The sequence below is a fragment of the Pongo pygmaeus genome, chromosome 19, assembly GCF_028885625.2.
Source record: "Pongo pygmaeus isolate AG05252 chromosome 19, NHGRI_mPonPyg2-v2.0_pri, whole genome shotgun sequence".
NCBI lineage: Eukaryota > Metazoa > Chordata > Mammalia > Primates > Hominidae > Pongo > Pongo pygmaeus.
In genome coordinates this window covers 91,209,844-91,227,636 of record NC_072392.2, presented here as the reverse complement: position 1 = coordinate 91,227,636, position 17,793 = coordinate 91,209,844, and the positions used below count along the sequence as shown (strand labels likewise).

The 17,793-nt window shown below is 45.3% G+C and overlaps 1 protein-coding gene across 9 annotated transcripts in view; it reads left to right on the top strand.

Moving 5' to 3' along the window:
* Positions 1-17,793, top strand: part of SLC39A11 (solute carrier family 39 member 11) — a 569,718-nt gene that overhangs the window by 173,668 nt on the left and 378,257 nt on the right. The window lies entirely within an intron of this gene.

Sequence of the window (17,793 nt, the reverse complement as noted above, 5' to 3'; positions counted from 1 at the left end):
CTTTGTGAAACAGGATATTTTAATTCACAGGGTGGGGTTGCTCTTGACACACTGAAGCCACAGGCCCTTCATAGTGTGAAGTTTGGAGAGAGCTGGCATTCAGGCTCTCCTGGGTACCACATGTATTCCCAGGTGCACCTGGGAGCCATGGTTAGCATTGTTTCTTCCGCCTTTGGAGGCATTCCACAGCCTCCCGTGACTTTTAGGAAGATGCTCAGATACAGATGTTGTTTTGGGTCCTACTGGCATGCAGACAGGCTGAAAAGGGGATGGAGGCAATTTCCTTGTGTGGTGGGCTGGCTGATTCTTTTTTTTTTTTTTTTTTTTGAGATGGAGTTTTGCTCTTGTCTCCCAGGCTAGAGTGCAATGGTGGGATCTTGGCTCACTGCAGCCTTCGCCTTCCAGGTTCAAGCGATTCTCCTGCCTCAGCCTCCTGAGTAGCTGGTATTATAGGTGTGCACCACCATGCCCGGCTAATTTTTTGTATTTTTAGTAGAGACCAGGTTTCGCCATGTTGGCCAGGCTGGTCTCGAACTCCTGACCTCAGGTGATTTGCCCGCCTTGGCCCCTCAAAGTGCTGGAATTACTGGCGTGAGCCACTGCACTCGGCCTGCTGGCTGATTCTTAGAGAAGACAGCGGTTTTGACCATTCTGTGGATGCCTGCAAGTGCGCATTTAGGTGATGGGAATGCATGCCATGAACTTTCTCTTTCTTGCCATATGTTCTCTTGGTGTTCCAGGGCAGCTGGTGAATACTGTTCTATGCATTTGTATGCCCGTGTGTGTTAGCTGTGTACACAGTCCTTGCTCATCGAGGCTGCAGGAAAAATATCTATGGCTTTGCAGTCAGTGGCACAGAGCATTTCAAGCATGTCTGCTCTCTGGCTTTTGACCAGGGTTCAGAAACCCACCTCTGTTGTCCATATATATTCCCGGAGGACCCCGTGGGTCTGGCACGAACACGCATGCCCACACGCATGCACGCACACACACACTGCGTAGGCTGGCTTGCTGAGGGGAACTCCTTAAGCACGGAATGGTTCTTGTTCTTGGTCTAAGAGTGGTGGGGATTCTTGAGTGCAGATAGGCTTGGCTGGAACCTTCTAGGACTTAGATTTCCTTCTCCATGAGTAGAACATCTTTTCATTTGTTAGGCCATAAAGTTGTAACTGGGTACCTGTCCTCTCTTGCTGTCTCTTGAGCTCGGCCACATGTTTATGAAAAATGCCCAGAAGCCACCGTGGAAGTGTATTGAAGCAGTCGATAGCCGAGGGTGGCAGAGATGATTATGAGTATGAAAGGGGAAAGAGGCTGGGCGCGGTGGCTCACGCTGGTAGTCCCAGCACTTTGGGAGGCAGAGCCGGGCAGGAATTCATGACCAGCCTGGCCAACATGGTGAAACCCCGTCTGTACTAAAAATAGAAAAATTAGCCGGGCATGGTGGTGCCTGCTTGTGATCCCGGCTACTTGGGTAGGGCTGAGGCACGAGAATCGCTTGAACCCAGGAGGCAGAGGTTGTAGTGAGCCGAGATTGCATCACTGCACTCCAGCCTGGGTGACAGAGCAAGACTATGTCTAAAAAAAAAAAAAAAAAAGAGTAAAGGAACTGAGTATGCGTCTAATCTTCACTGGATCCCTTCTTCTTGGCAAAGGTGACTGGGACCGTGTCTGTCTTGCTTATAACCGTACCCCTAGCTGGGTGCTCCATAGAGCAGGTCCTGGTCATGCCTGCGTGGTCCATCTCCTCTGGGACTGATCGTGGTGCTGGTAGTGTTGATGCAGGTCCCCAGGCTCAGGAACCAAAGTTAGAGTTAGATAAACAGTTCTGGCTGGTGTCAGGGAAGAAATGAGAAGTGAAGTTTGGGGATAGAGATGTAGTTTGGCCAATTCATGGGAGGGAGGGAGTCCTGTTAAAAGCACTGGAAAGGCAAAAGCATTGTTCTCTCCGGGCTGGGTGTGGTGGCTCATGCCTGTAATCTCAGCACTTCGGGAAGCCAAGGCAGGTAGATCACAAGGTCAGGAGTTTGAGACCAGCCTGGCCAATATGGTAAAACCCTGTCTCTACTAAAAGTACAAAAATTAGCCGGGTGTGGTGGCACACGCCTGTAGCCCCAGCTACTCGGGAGGCTGGGGCAGGAGAATCGCTTGAACCCAGGAGGCGGAGGTTGCAGTAAGCCAAGATTGCACCACTGACTCCAGCCTGGGTAATAGAACGAGACTCCGTCTCAAAGAAAAAAAACAAAAAACCAAAAAGACCCCCCCAAAAACCCAAAAGCATTGTTCTCTCTCACGTGGTCCCCTGGGGAGGTCATGAACAGTATGAGCTGAAGCAGAAGTTCTTTTCAGATTTCACTTGGTTTCCTTTAGAAATACTGCTCCATGTAAAAGTCAAGGCAGACACCAGCTAAGTGGGTTCCTGCTATCTAAATTGGCTTGGGCTGCCATAACAAAATACTGAAGTCTGGCTTAAACAACAGAAAAATATCAAGGTGCTGGCAGATTCAGTTCCTGGTGAGGGCTCTCTTTCTGTCTTGCAGATGGCCACCTTCTTGTTGTGTTCTCACATGGTAGAGAGAATGAGAGAGGGCGAGCTCTCTGATGTCTCTTCTTACAAGGACGCTAATCCTATTATGAGGGTCCCATCCTCATGACCTCATGTAACCCTAATTACCTCCAAAAGCTTCCCATCCCATTGGGGGCTAGTGTTCCAACAAATGAATTTTTTTCGAGGGGACACAAATATTCCGTTTGTAACACCTGATATAAAGAATGCGAGGACATTCTGTCCCGTCATCTTCAGAACATAAAGGGCTCTGAATATGGTGAAAATTTTCCAAACATAACTTGAAATGGACACTTTTCTAGATAGAAGGAGAAGGAGTGTGATTCTTCAGTTTTATTCTCAATGAAATTAAGTTATAATACGTTTTGTCCTGAAGTCTACTTTGTCCTGATATTAATATAGTTACTTCTACCCCAGTTTCATTTTGTTAGTGTTTGCTTGGTATATCTTTTTCCATTTTTGTACCTTTACCTGAGTCTTTATATTTAATAAACAACATAACATCGTGTTTTACTTTTTCATCTAGTCCAAGGATCTCAGTCTCTTAACTGGAATGTTCAGTCAATTTATATTTAATATAATTACTGACGTGATTGGGTCCGTGACTATTTTCTATTTATCCCATCTATTTTATTTTGCTCTTTGGTACCTCCTTTCCTGCCTTCTTTTGGGTTAATAAAATAGTTTTTAGTATTCCATTTTAGTTTCTTTACTAGACTTAAAAATGTATCTCTTTGTGTTATGTTTGCAGGTTGCTGTAGGGATTACAGTTGCCTTAACTTATCATAGTCTACCTTGAATTAACATTGTAATGGTCCATCATAGTCTACCTTGTAATTGTCTTATCATAGTCTACCTCGAATTAATACTTCATGTATGATAAAAGAGCCTTATAGCACTATACATGTATTTATCCCTCTTTGGTTCATACTATTTTTGTCATACATTTTATTTCTTCACATGTCATAAATCTTTAGTACATTGCTATATTTGCTTTAACAATCGGTTGTCTTTAAAATAAATTTTAAAATGAGAAAAAGTCTTCATATTTTCTCAGCCTTGACTTTTCCATGTACTTACCATTTTCACTGCTTTTCAGTGACAGTTCTCAATAGACCCATATTTTTATCTAATATTATTTTTCTTCTATCTGGAGAACTACTTTTAATATTCATTATAGCTTAGGCCTGCTAGTGACAAATTCTCTTAGCTTTTATTTATCTGAATACATTTTTATTTTGCCTTCATTATTTGAAGAATATTTTCACTGGATATAGAATTCTAGGTTAACAGTTTTTTTGCTTTTAGGACTTTGAAGATGAGATTCTAAGGTCCTCTGGCTTATGTTGTTTCTGATGAGAAGTCAGCATTGTTCTCCTATATGTAATGTGACTTTTTCTCTGGCTGCTCCTAAGACTTTATCATTAGTTTTTAGCATTTTGACTCTGTTATGCCTTGTGTGGTTTTCTTTATGTTTATCTTTCTTGATTTTTTTTCTCCCAGTGATTAGTAACATTTTCTTGTTTCTTCTCATGTCTAGTAATTTTTTATTGTATGCTGGACAGGGTAATTCCTGTGTTGTTGAGGATCTCTATTTTGTTGTCTTTTCTTAAAGAAGTTTGAGTGTTGTCATGGCAGGCAGTTAATATGCTTGATACTCCCAAGTCTTGGTTTTGGGCTTTATTGGGATGGATACCCTTTATCCGAGGACTACAATAGCCCTTTTTTTTTGTGGTTAATTGTGCTTCTTGGGTCTACAGATTGATTTATTTTATTTTTATTTTATTGTTTTTTTTTTGATATGGAGTCTTGCCCTGTCGCCCAGGCTGGAGTGCAATGGTGTGATCTTGGCTCACTTCAACCTCTGCTGCCTAGGTTCAAGTGATTCTCCTGCCTCAGCTTTCGGAGTAGCTGGGATTACAGGAGGCTGCCATCATGCCTGGATAATTTTTGTAGTTTAGTAGAGATAGGGTTTTTCCATGTTGGCCAGGCTGGTCTCGAACTCCTGACCTCAGGTAATCTTCCCACCTTGGCCTCGCAAAGTGCCTGGATTACAACCATGAGCCACTGCGCCTGGCTGAATGTCTAGTAATTTTTGATTGTATATTGGACATTGTCAGTGGTCTATTGTTAAGAGACTAGATTTAGTCATCTTAAAGAGTGATGGATTTTATTCTGACAGGCGGATAATTTACTGGTGGTTCAACTTGATCCTGTAAAGTCTTGGTTTTCAGCTTTGCTAGGATGGGTATAGAGTAGCTTTTACTCAAGGCCTAGAATAGCTCTGCCCTTAAAGAGGATCTTTAGGGTCTCAACTGAATGACTGGGGTGTACAGTGAGATTTCCTTGCTAAGACTAGTTGGAATTTTATCTTCTAGCACCATATGACCTCTGGAATCTCCATTCATCTCACAGTCTCTTAGAAAGAATTCTCTCTTCCAGGCCTCATAGCATTTTACTTTGCACATGCATAGCTTAGTATTTAGTCAGCAACTCATGGATACCCCTTTGCATATTTCTGAGATTTCCTCTTTGCGTGATGTCCTCCTCTGTGGTATCCTACCCGGCAAATTACAGCTGTGTCAGCAGTCCTGAATTTTATTTTTTATTATTTTGTTTTTATTTATTTTATTTTTGAGACGAAGTCTGTATTGCCTAGGCTGGAGGGCAGTGGCGTGATCTCAGCTCACCGCAACCTCCGCCTCCTGGGTTCAAGTGATTCTCCTGCCTCAGCCTCCCAAGTAGCTGGGATTACAGGCACGTGCCACCACGCCCAGCTAATTTTGTATTTTTAGTAGAGATGGGGGTTTCACCATGATGCTCAGGCTGGTCTCGAACTCTTAACCTCAGGTGATCCACCTGCCTCAGCCTCCCAAAGTGCTGAGATTCCAGATGTGAGCCACCACGCCTGGCCAGCATCCTGAATTTCAATCTTTTTCTGTATACTGCTGCATTTCTTTATGCTACAGTTTGGAAAGTCCCTCCCTGCCCCCAGTGTTCAGGTGAACGTGGTGCACCCTTTGCATGTTTTCCTTCTTGCAAGGATCACAGCCCTGCATAGTCTATTATTGTCTAGTCCCTGAAAATAGTTGCTTTATATATTTTACTTAGCTTCATAGTATTTTACTTATTCTAAAATAGGAAGTCACAGTGGAATTAATTGGAAACATTTGCTCCAGATTCTTTGCAGGTGTTTTTGGCTTCATTTTTTCCCCTCATTTCTCTCTGCCCTCCAATCCACTTTGCCTTCTAAATGGAGGTGATTTAACTTGTGAGGTCATTTTAAGAAGAAGCTACATGTGTTTCTGGCAAAAGTTTCTATACTTCTCCTTGCAGAAGTTGACTGATACCTGCTTCTAGAATCTTTGCTGCATTCTGGCCACAGGCATTTCTTTTAATTAACAGGTGCATAAGTGGGGAGCTAGAGTCTCTTGATCATAATAAATGGAGTGTTGCTTCAGATGGCAGGAATCAGCATAATTGGATGAAAACCCCACACACAGAGAGCCAGGACACTGGCTGATTCAGGGAATCAACTGAAGGCTGACCCTTGTGGGAAGGTGACTAGATTTAGCTTTGATTCATTGGTTCTGAAATATTGCCACAGCTGCTTTAACTCTTCTCCATTTCAGGGGGACTGCTTACATTGAGCAAATCACTTCTTTGTAACAACGCAATTAGGTGCTCTTTGGGAGATTTTGTGTGCATCGGAGTGATTTACTTTTTAAAATTCAACTTTCTGGCCAGGTGTGGTGGCTCACGCCTGTAATACCAGCAGTTTGGGAGGCTGAGGCAGGTGGATCACCTGAGGTCAGGAGTTCGAGACCAGTCTGGCCAACATGATGAAACCCCTCTGTACTAAAAATACAAAACTTAGCAGAGTGTGGTGGTGTGTGCCTGTAATCCCAGCTACTCAGGAGGCTGAGGCAGGAGAATCACTTGAACTTGGGAGGGGGAGGTTGCAGTGAGGCGAGATCATGCCACTGCATTCTAGTGTGGGCAACAGAGTGAGACTTTGTCTAAAAAAAAAAAAAAAATCAACTTTCTGATACTTCTTCACCCTGAGAGTCTCATTTAGGAGAACTGGAGTGGAACCCAGGAATTTTTACTTTTATCAGGTGTCTGGGAGATTCTGATGTAGGTAATCCATGGACCTCCCTTTAAGAAACATGATATAGTGGGTTTTTACAACAGTGTTCATTCTAAAACTGGACATACTGTCATATCTAGTACTGTATTTTCGCTTTAGAAAAGCATATAGGCGGAATAGTGACTATTAACCCATGATACAGATAGTAATACTGAGAACTGGAGAAGTTACAACCTTCCCAGGGTCTGAAAGCATCTTGGTGTTGGAGCTGGACAGAGCCCAGCTGTCCATGATGGCTATATTCTCTTCTTTGGACTCTGTTGACCTTAGTTAATGATGTCGTAGTCTAAGATGGGAAAGCACCGCCATTCCTCATTTCTTTTCATTTTGCTCTAATCTCATTTCTGGCTGGGCGCGGTGGCTCACACCTGTAATCCCAGCACTTTGGAAGGCCGAAGTGGGCAGGTCACCTGAGGTCAGGAGTTCAAGCCAGCCTGGCCAATATGGCGAAACCCCATCTCTAGTCAAAATACAAAAATTAGCTGGGCGTGGTGGTACGCATCTGTAATCCCAGCTACTTGGGAGGCCAAGGCATGAGAATTGCTTGAACCTGGAGGTGGGGGTTGCAGTGAGCCGAGATCACGCCACTGCACTCCAGCCTGGGCGACAGAGCAAGACCCTGTCTCAAAAAAATAATAAAAATAAAAATAATCTCCTCCCTGTTGTAGAAGTGCTGTTCCCTGTGGCAATTTGTTAAGGACAAGTTATTGGGGAGAATCGGATGGCATACAGGGTATATTGAAATACTCCAAATTATAAACTGTATATGCTAATGTGAGGTGTTATTCCTTGAGCTTGGGATCAGAGAAGTTTGGGATTTTTGCATAGGTTGTGACGTTATCCAGTGGTGTTTTTGTAGATTAATCTGGCACCAGATAATAGAATAATTTGGAAGAGTGAGAAACCAAAGGCCCAGGGACTAACTAGGACATGAATGCAGTATTCCCAAAGGCAGGGAGGGCCCGAGATGATGAAAATGGAAAGGAAGGCATGTTTGAGAGACATTTAGAAGAAGGAACCGTGCAGAAGATCAGATGAGTGGTTATATGGAGGAAGAAAAAACAGTACAGGGCAATACCAAGGTTTCAGACTTCAGTGGCTGTGAGGCCATGCCAGAATAGGATGGAAAGTCAGTATTTGGGAGGGATAGAAGGGCGTGGAAGGGAATACAGTTAATTGGAGAAACATGAATTCAACAAGCACTGATTGATAGACTGTGCATGTGTTGAGTTTAGGTTGACAGTGAGGTACCTGAGTTGAGATGGCTCTATGAAATTGGGAGTATGAACCAGTGGCTCAGGGGCGGAATGAAGGCTGGAGTTACAGAAACAGCATTGGGAGAGCCCTGAACAGGAGAGGAAGATGTCACACATGAAAACATGAGATAGGAAACTGCTGCAGGCTGGCCAGGGGCTTATGTCCAGTCCAGAGGCAAGAGAAACGTGCCACCAGAGGGTCAGATGACGCTGGGAGCAAAGAGAACAAAGGCCTCAAAAGCTGGCCCTCTGGGACTTGGTGAAGCAATGTGGGCCTGAGTTTGCTTGTTATCTGCCCATCCACATGGTTTTTTGTGAAAGGGTCTTGCTTTGTCACCCAAGTTGGAGTGCAGTGGCACAATCACAGTTCACTGCAGCCTTGAACTTCCAGGCTCACGTGATCCTCTTGCCTCAGTCTCCTGAATAGCTGGGATACAGCTCATGTTAACATGACCGACTAATTCTTTTTCATTTTTTTGTAGAGACAGGGTCTTGCTATGTTGCCCAGGTTGGTCTTGAGCTCCTGGGCTCAAGCAGTTCTTCCACCTTGGCCTCTCAAAGTGCTGGATTACAGGCATGAAGCACTGTGCCGGTATCTAGTTTTTGATAGTTACTCAGCTGATTGATTTCTAACAGGACAGATCTGATGGGTTAATTGCACCGCGATAGGGAGTGAGAACTGAATGTTCCCAGCAACATGTTCCTCCCCAGACATGCTGGGTCGAAGTTAACTGATCATCTCATTATAAACTGAAAGGACTTCAGGACAGGGTAGTGTGAGACTCTCGCTCTGCAGGATGCTGAGGCCCCAGGAGACATGAAGTTGATTTAGATTCATTCTGTGTTTATATGAGAGGGAGTGGGCTCTGCAGAGAATAGGTTAAGGGAACTAGTTGAAGGCTGGGGTGGCCAAAGTAAGCAACTCAGATATGTGAGGGTGTGTGGTGCATTCACGTCTGATTTATTTACGATTGCCAAGGCACAGCAGGGGGCACTGCTAAGAGAATTTGCACTGAGGCTTGGGTGTGACTGCCCTCCATCAAATCGCTGGGCCTCTCTGCGTCTCAGATGCCTGATTTAGGAGTCATTGGTGACAATGCCTGCTTTCCTCCTCATCTCCTCTGATGCCCTAATGTCTCCTTTCATTATCCCCTCATCGGCCCCAAAACCGTGTGGATGGGATCCTTTACAGCAAGTGTGTCCAATCTTTTGGCTTCCCTGGGCCACACATAAAATACACGAACAAATACTAACGATAGCGGATGAGCTAAAAAAAAAAAAAAAAAAAAACACACACACAAAATCTCATAATGTTTTAAGAAAGTTTATGAATTTATATTGCATCACATTCAAAGCTGTCCTGGGCCACCTGCTGCCTGTGGGCTGTGGGTTGAACAAGCTTGCTTTAGAGGGAGGGCTGGCGAAGTACAGCCTGAGGGCCAAGTCAGCTGCACCTGTTCATTTATGAACTGTGGAATCCCCTGCAGCTGCTTTTGCAACACAGCAGCAGAACTGAGTAGCTGTGATGGTTGTGATTCAACACAGAAATAGAAAACCAAGTATCGCATGTTCTTATAAGCGGAAGCTAAACACTGGGGCCAAGTGCGGAGGCTCACGCCTGTAATCCCCACACTTTGGGAGGCTGAGGTGGGTGGATCACCTGAGGTCAGGAGTTCGAGACCAGCCTGACCAATATGGTGAAACCTCATCTCTACTAAAGATACAAAAATTAGCTAGGTGTGATGGTGCACGCCTGTAGTCCCAGCTATTCGGGAGGCTGAGGCATGTTCCTTGAACCCAGGAGGTGGAAATTGCAGTGAGCCGAGATCGTGCATTGCACTCCAGCCTGGATGACAGCAAGACTGTCTTAAAAAAATAAAATAAGGGCCAAGCACAGTAGTTCACACCTGTAATCCCAGCATTTTGGGAGGCCGAGGCAGGTGGATCACCTGAGGTCAGGAGTTCAAGACCAGCCTGGCCAACATGGTAAAACCCTGTCTCTACTAAAAATATAAAAATTAGTCAGGCCTGGTGGCTCACACCTGCAGTCTCAGCTACTCTGGAGGCTGAGACAGGAGAATCGCTTGAACGTGGGAGTTGGAGATTGCAGTGAGCCAAGATTGTGCCACTGCCCTCCAGCCTGGGTTACAGAGTGAGACTGTGTCTCTAAATAAATAAATAAATAAATGTGTCTCTAAATAAATAAATAAAATAAAATGAACATTGGGTACACATGGTCATAAGGATGGGAACAGTAGTCACTGGGGACTATTAGAGAGGGGAGAGAACGGGGGCAAGGGCTGCAAAAGTACCTACTGGGTACTGTGCTCACTATCTGGGTCACAGGTTCAGTCCTACTCCTAACCTTAGCATCACACAATATACCTTTGTAACAAACCTGTACACGTACCCCCTGATTCTAAGATAAAAGTTAGAAAAGAAAAAAAAACTGGGAAATAACTATCTGACCCTTTGCAGAAAGTTTGCTGATCCCTGATTTAAATACTTCTTCAGTTGATCCTTTGTTTAAAAATTTTTTTTAATTTTTGTGGATGCATGGTAGGTGTATGTGGGGCACATTAAATGTTTTGATATAGTCATGTAAAGTATAATGATCACATCATGGAAAATGGGGTATCCCCTCAAGCGTTTATCCTTTATGTTACAAATAATCCAATTATATTCTTTTAGTTATTTTATTTTTGAGACAGAGTCACTCTCTGTTGCAGGATGGAGTGCAGTGGCATGATTTTGGCTCACTGCAATGTCTGCTTCCCGGGTTCAAGCAATTCTTCTGCCTCAGACTCCCCAGTAGCTGGGACTACAGGCGCCTGCCACCACGCCCGGCTAGTTTTTGTATTTTTGGTAGAGATGAGTTTTCACCATTTTGGCCAGGCTGGTCTCAAACTCCTGACCTCGGGTGATCCACACGCCTCGGCCTCCCAAAGAGCTGGGGTTATAGGTGTGAACCACCACACCTAGCCATCTTTCAGTTATTTAAAAATGTACAACTAGGGCCGGGGGCAGTGGCTCACACCTATAATCCCAGCACTTTGGGAGGCCGAGGCGTGTGGATCACCTGAGTTCGAGACCAGCCTGGCCAACATGGTGAAACCTCATCTCTACCAAAAATACAAAAACTAGCCGGGCATGGTGGCAGGTGCCTGTAGTTCCAGCTACTTGAGAGGCTGAGGCAGGAGAATTGCTTGAACCCCGGAGGCGAAGGTTGCAGCGAGCCAAGATCACGCCACTGTACTCCAGCCTGGGCAACAAGCGTGAAACTCCATCCAAAAAAAAAAAAAAAAAAAAAAAACCAAGAAAACCAGAAGTACAATTAAATTATTTTGACGATAGTCACCCTGTTATGCTGTTGTATAGCAGGCCTTATTCATTCTTTCTACTTTTTTTGTACCCATGATCTTTTGTCTTTGTGCCCTGGTGACCTCTCTGTTCAGGGTACCTTCGTCTCCCCACTCCAGATCATTTTCCACAAGCCCCCAGAGTATCCCGCGCAGGTTGTGAGTCTGATCGTGTTTCCGGCTGAAACCCCTTCAAGGGCTCCTCTACCTTCCATTTGCAGTTCTATTTCCATAGAGTGCTTCCCAGAGTCCTTCTGATCTGGCCCTAACTGCCCTCTGCAGCCTGGTCCCTCCCTGCTTATCTCTTGCCATACCTTCGGGTTTCCTTCCTGTCCCCCCTGCCTTTGCGCCAGCTCTGCCTGGGGCACCGCCTCTGCAGTGTTTTGCCAGACTCTCTTCCTTACCCTTCGGGGTGCATCTTGTGCATTTCTTCCTCACAAGGCTCTCCAGACTTGCCCCATATCTTGGTTTCATTTTGTACTTTCCTTGTCCTGGCCCTTCCCTTCCCTGGGCTGTCATCACCTGTGTGCCTATGGACCAGAGGCCTCAAGGTGGGGGCAAGGGCACAGATAGGTCTGCTCATGTCTCTGCAGTGTCCTGTACACTAGCACAGTGCCCGGCACAGAGTGGGTCCTCAGGAGGTATTTGATGAATGAATCAATGAAAGAATAATTGGAGAGGCTGAGAAGATCAGAGGAGATCATTGTTACGAAAACTCTTCTTATGGCATCGAAGTTGAAAGTGCTTTACACATGTGAGTTATTTTTTGGAAGCAGATCCATGCCCTTTGCAATTGACCGCTTTTTTGGCCCTACAAACATGAAGCACAGATAATTAAACATTCAGGAGACAAAAAGAAAAGCTTAATCTGAAATTTGCCTGTGTCATATGATTTTTCGTGCCTTATTTACTTTCATAATTATGTTTGCCTAAGAAGCTAGAGACTCATACTGCCATTTACAACAAGCATTTTTCGAGCGACCTTTGAGTAAAGGGTGAGGTGGAGAGCAGGGAAGTTGCCTGTGTTGCTTTAGAAAAAATATTAACATCTAGACCTCCCTCTGGAGGTTCTGACTGATGGTGTCCATGGTATGGCCTAGGTACTTTTAAAAAAGTTCCCGTAAGGACTCTGACGTTCAGCCAAGGTTAGTGACCATTGATTAAAGGCTACCTATAACTTGCTTTTGTTTAGTTACTGGGTTATGTTTCATTCTCCATAATTCAAGTATCTTCCTGTTTCTTTTTGAAGCCCAAGTCTTCTCCTATTGCAAAAGACTAAGAAAAGAGGGAAAGAAGAATTGTCCTGCAGTTGATTAAGTAACAGTCTGAAGATGAAAAGGGAGAAAGGGTCTGGTTGTATTGATTGCAAACTTTGGACCACACCAGAATCACCTAACAAAATGCAACTGCCGGGACCCCACCCCAGACTCTGTGCCTCAGAAGCTCTTGGGGTGAGGCCCAGGCACCTGCATTTTGAACTAGATCTCCAGGGGACTTAGATGCTCCCTCTAGTCAGAGAACCACAGTCAGTCCAGAAAGGCAGGTAGCAGCACAGCAGGAGTCTGGAAAGCTATAACATCTGGGGGAAGAGAACTGAAACCTTGGAGTGGAGAGGGCTCCAGAACCTACTCATCTCCTGGGCTCCTTAAAAAATTTGTTGTATTCGGTGAGAACACTTGGACACAGGGTGGGGAACATCACACACTGGGGCCTGTTGTGGGGTCGGGGGAGGGGGGAGGGATAGCATTAGGAGATATGCCTAATGTAAATGACGAGTTAATGGGTGCAGCACACCAACATGGCACATGTATACATATGTAACAAACCTGCACGTTGTGCACATGTACCCTAGAACTTAAAGTATAATAAAAAAATTTGTTGTATTGAGATGAAATTCACATAGCATAAAATTAACCATTTGAAACGGAACACTTCAGTGACATTTAGTACATTCATAATTTTCTGCAACCAATACTGCTATCTAAATTCCACACATTTTCATCACCCCCCCAAGGAAACCCCATGCCTATTAAGCCATCACTCCCCATCTCCCCATTCTTCGCTTACTCTCTACCACCTGACAAACACTAATCCACTTTGTTTTTGTGGATTTACCCATTCTGGACACTTCATATTACTGGAATCCTATAATATGTGACCTTTTGGGTCTGATTTCTTTCATTTAGCATTGTGTTTTCAAGGTTGATCCATATTGTAGCATGTATCAAACTTCATTGCTTTTTTTCTTTTTTTTTTTTGAGATGGAGTCTCGCTCTGTCCCCCAGGATGGAGTGCAGTGGCGCAATCTTGGCTCACTGCAAGCTCATGCCATTCTCCTGCCTCAGCCTTCCCCGTAGCTGGGACTACAGACGCCCGCCACCACGCCCGGCTAATTTTTCATTTTCATATTTTTAGTAGAGACGGGGTTTCACCGTGTTAGCCAGGATGGTTTCGATCTCCTGACCTTGTAATCCGCCCGCCTCAGCCTCCCAAAGTGCTGAAATTACAGGCGTGAGCCACCCCGCCCCCCTGCCTTTTTTTTTTTTTTTGAGACAGGTCTCTCTGTCACCCAGGCTGGAGTGCAGCATTGCAATGGCAGCTCACTGCAGCCTTAAGGGCCCCAGGCTCAAGTGATCCACCTGCCTCAGCCTCCTGAGTAGCTGGGACTACAGGCATGTGCTGCCATGCCTGGCTATTTTTTTTTTTTTGTAGTGACAGCATCTCACTATGTTGCCCAGGCTGATCTTGAACTCCTGGGCCCAAGTGATCCTTCCACTTCAGCCTCCCAAAGTGCTGGGATTACAGGCGTGAGCCACTGTGCCTGGCCGAGAACATCATTGCTTTTTTTGGATGAAGAATATTCCACTGTGTGTGGGCGTGCCATACTGTGTTCCATTCATCCATTGCTGGACATTTGGGCTGGTTCTGCCTTTTGGCTATTGTGAATAGCGCTGCTAGTAAGATGAGTGACCGAGGATTTGTTTGAACACCATTTTCAGTTCTTTCGGGTCTATATCCTGGTGTCCCTATAATCAGGAGCACCTGATTAGGTTGAACCTGGTGGGCAGCCAGGCTGGTGGCTCATCTGGCCCACAGCTTGCTGGAGCCACATATGTGAAGCTCAGCTCTGAATGGGAGGAGCCTGGTCAGGGCAGTGTGGTTGTTTGGGTAGAGCTCCAGGCTAGCTTTCATTGTAAGTGCCTTCACTCTGCAAGGCTACAGAGGAAATAGCCAGAATAATCTTATTAAAAATATGTTTCTGCTGGGTGCAGTGACAGGTGCCTGTAGTCTCAGCTACTAGGGAGGCTGTGAGGCTGGAGGATTGCTTAAAGCAAGGAGTTTGAGGCTAGCCTGGACCATATAGTAAGACCCCATCTCAAAAAAAAAAAAAAAAAAACCCCAACAACAAATGTTTCTTTTCCTTTTTCTTTTTTTTGAGACTGAGTCTCGCTCTGTCACCCAGGCTAGAGTGCAGTGGTGTGATCTTGGCTTGCTGCAACCTCCACCTCCTGGGTTCAAGTGATTCTCCTGTCTCAGCCTCCTGAGTAGCTGGGACTACAGGCTCACGCCACCACACCCCGCTAATTTTTGTATTTTTGGTTGAGACGGGGTTTCACCACGTTGGTCGGGCTGGTCTTGAACTCCTGACCTCAGGTGATCTACTTGCCTCGGCCTCCCAAAGTGCTGGGATTACAGGTGTGAGCCACTGCGCCTGGCCCAACCACAAATGTTTCTGACCATGTCATTCTGTGTCCAAAATCCTTTGCTATCTTCCCATCAAGTCCAAGCCTTTTTCCTCTTTTTCCCTTTAGCTTGGACTTTGTTCACCGTTCTCCTCCTGGCCCTTCCCTCCCTCCCTCCCTCCCTCCTTAGCTTGGGCTCAGGCCAGTCCTCCACCATCCAAACCACCCACCAGCTCCTGCAGCTGGTTCTCAGCACACATCACACTGTTTGTCTTTTTGAGCCTTTTCGCCTGTTCTCCCTCGGCCAGGAACCACTTTCCTCCTTTTGCCTTCACCAGCCCAAGTCCTTCCCTTTCAGGTTTTGGCCATTGTCATTAGTCGACGATGATGGCGTTGCCCTGAGGCTGTGTCTGGCTGTGTCTTGCTTTTTTTTTTTTGAGACAGCGTTTCACTCTTACTGACCAGGCTGGAGTGCAGTGGCACCATCTTGGCTCACTGCAACCTCTGCCTTCCAGTTTCAAGTTATTCTCCCTCCTCAGCCTCCTGAGTAGCTGGGATTTACAGGCATGTGCCACCACGCCTGGCTAATTTTTGTGATTTTAGTAGAGACAGGATTTCACCATGTTGACAGGGCTGGTCTTGAACTCCTGACCTCGTGATCCACTAGCCTTGGCCTCCGAAAGTGCTGGGATTACAGGCGTGAGCCACCGCGCCCGGCCCTGTGTCTTGGTTTTGAATCTCTCTGTGGCCCCTTGGCTGAGCGCTGTGCTTCATGGTTGCTTAGCTGCCCGTGTCGCTGATGGGCTGTAGGCTTCTTGGGCAGTGGCATCATCATTCTTGTTTGCCTCTGCATCCCCAGCGCCTGGCACACAGCCTGACACGGAGGGGCCCTGAAACTGATTTGCTGCGGGAAGGAGTGAGTGTTCAGCCTGGAGCTTTATTCATCATTGAATCCTCGAGGCTTAGAACAGTGCCTGGGACACGGAGATGCTGAGGCCCCCTTAATCTCTCCCCTAACAACTCCCACCGCAATAAACGCTTCCTAAATGTGTGAACGGTTGGGTGGAAAGGAGACTCAATCATGTACTGTCTGCAGCATGATGACAGATAATTGTATCTTCATCATTTCATATCAAGGGTTTTTGTGTTTCTGATAATTTTTGTAGGGGTGCGTGTGTGTGTGTGTGTGTGTGTTTACAAACTGATTCTAAGTAAAGCACCCAAGGCTTTGGGTACTTATTGTCTGAAGAATCAGGTGGTCGGGTGAACTAAAGCAGGGTGAACACACTTTTTCTGTAAAAGGTCAGATAGTGAATATTTTAGGCTTTGTAGCCACACACAGCCTCTGTTGCTGTGTCTCCCTCCCCACCCTCTTCTCCCTTCCCCTTCCTTTCCCTTCTCCAAGACCCTTTAAAAATGTGAAACACATCCTTAGCTCATGGGCTGTACAAAACTGGCTGGATTTGGCCCACAATCCATAGTTTATAAACCCCTGATCTAGAAGATCCATTAAGGCCAGTTCTTTTAAAACTCTGTTTTGTGTTCTCATGTTGGATGTATTTATTTATATGTTGCCCTTTTTCTTGATGATGAAAATTATGTATGCTCATTTTAAAAAGAAATGTAGAGAATAAAAACTCCAACAGGTAAGGAAAATACACTTTTAATCTCATCACATGGACGCCACCCTTATCCATGTGTTGGAACATTGGCTGTCTGAGTATTTTCTGAGCTTTTTTTTCTGTACGGGACATGTCGTGACAATGACTCACAGTCATGGAGCATGTGTCCTGTCTCAGGCACAGCGCCAGGCTCTTTATAGGCATTGTCTTGTGAGGTAGGTGCTAATGATAATTTTATTTATTTATTATTATTATTTTATTTTTATTTATTTTTTGAGTTGGAGTCTTGCTCTGTTGCCCAGGCTGGAGTGCAGTGGTGTGATCTCGGCTCACTGCAACCTCTGCCTCCCGGGTTCAAGCGATTCCCCTGCCTTAGCCTCCCGAGTGGCTGGGACTACAGACCTGTGCCACCGCACCCGGCTAATGTTTTTTGGTTTTTTTTTTTTTTTTTTTTTACCTTTTAAAAAGTCAGTTTATTGAAGTTTAATTTCCATACAGTAAAATTTACCTTTTTATATGTAGTTGGATAAATTTTGGCAAACACATGTAGTCATGTAAAGACCTCTACAATAACAAGATATACATTTCCAGCATCCCCCCAATATTCTTCCTCACTTCTCTTTTTTTATTTTATTTTATTTTATTTATGAAGTATTTATTGATCATTCTTGGGTGTTTCTCGGAGAGGGGGATATGGCAGGGTCATAGGATAATAGTGGAGAGAAGGTCAGCAGATAAACACATGAACAAAGGTCTCTGGTTTTCCTAGGCAGAGGACCCTGCAGCCTTCTGCAGTGTTTGTGCCCCTGGGTACTTGAGATTAGGGAGTGGTGATGACTCTTAAAGAGCATGCTGCCTTCAAGCATCTGTTTAACAAAGCACATCTTGCACCGCCCTTAATCCATTTTTCCCTGAGTTGACACAGCACATGTTTCAGAGAGCCCGGGGCTGGGGGAAAGGCCATAGATCAACAGCATCCCAAGGCAGAAGAATTTCTCCTAGTCAGAACAAAATGGAGTCTCCTATGCCCACCTCTTTCTACACAGACACAGCAACAATCTGATCTCTCCTTCCTTTCCCAACACTTCCCCCTCTTCTTTTCAACAAAACCGCCATCGTCCTCATGGCCCGCTCCCGATGGTCGCTGTCTCTTCGGAGCT